The sequence below is a fragment of the Aplysia californica genome, unplaced genomic scaffold (assembly GCF_000002075.1).
Source record: "Aplysia californica isolate F4 #8 unplaced genomic scaffold, AplCal3.0 scaffold00340, whole genome shotgun sequence".
Lineage (NCBI taxonomy): Eukaryota > Metazoa > Mollusca > Gastropoda > Aplysiida > Aplysiidae > Aplysia > Aplysia californica.
Window position 1 is genome coordinate 130,520 of NW_004797610.1, and position 1,145 is coordinate 131,664.

Genomic DNA, 1,145 nt, shown 5'->3' on the forward strand with positions numbered 1-1,145 from the left:
GGGGGGGGGGCGTACATGACAGATATGCGAGGTCTGTCTCAAAATAAAGTTTCCCAGTCATGTTGTCCTCACATATAATTATAAATCACCTTGTATTTGGTATCAAAAGAAAGCTTATTCAAATACCTATTGAACGTAGGAACCATCAAGTTCTAGACATTTCTCCATTTGATGTACGCAGCGGTTAAAGACAGTGGTCAGTGATCGTTTGTCCAAGGTCCCGAGTGCTTTTCTTATAGCCTCTTGAATCTGGTCCTTGTCCTCAAATCGCCGACCTCGCAGCATTACTTTTTTCACCTTGGGGAAGAGGTGAAAGTTGCATGGGGCGAGATCGGGCGAATAGGGCGGGTGTTCCAATAATTCCCACGAGCAGCCCTCAAGAAACTCGTGCACAACTCTGGACTTGTGAACATGCCCTTTTCCATGATGCAGGATGACGCCTTCTTCAAGCAAAGCAGGTATTTTTTCCTGATCGCAGGTCTCAGCTTGTCTTTGAGGACGAAACTGTTATAGTCACCATTGACAGTTATGCCAGGTGTGACTAGCCAGCTCAGTATGATGCCACTCATGTCGAAAGAAAACCCAATGTGCATCACCTTTCTCTCCCTGTGTTTTCTGTGTGCACTTCATCGTTCATGTCAGACCTCCCACCTTCAACCTCCCTGATCCATTTCCTTACTGTCTGATTTGATGGGGCATTATTCCCTATTACTTTGTATAGATCACCATGGGCTTCAGCTGCTGACTTGACGAGAAGAGTTGAAAATTTGATCACAACTCGGACATCATAGCATGAGACGGTTGCTTCAATGTTTTGCTCAGACATGTTCCTCAAATTTGCCTTGGACAACGTGCACAAGAACACCACACTTGTCACGTCATTGCCCTATGATCCGTTCTCCAATGCACTTGCAATTTGGTGCTGATATTTCTTAGACATGATGTCATGACTTCACAAAATTTAGTGGCTGTTTGTTGCTTACTTTTGATTTTATGGAGGAGGGAAACTTTATTCTGAGACAGACCTCGTACCTTGATACATCGGTTAAGAAGATGATTTCGCTCCGTCATCACCGTGATAGAATTATGGTCAACCTGGTCTCCGTGTTCGAGCTCACGCCCTTCCCCCTCCCCCATCCACCCCC

General features: G+C 45.4%; 1 protein-coding gene across 1 annotated transcript in view; it reads left to right on the forward strand.

Moving 5' to 3' along the window:
• LOC101855430 overlaps positions 1 to 1,145 on the forward strand; it is a gene marked incomplete in the record, with an annotated part of 16,527 nt that overhangs the window by 11,459 nt on the left and 3,923 nt on the right.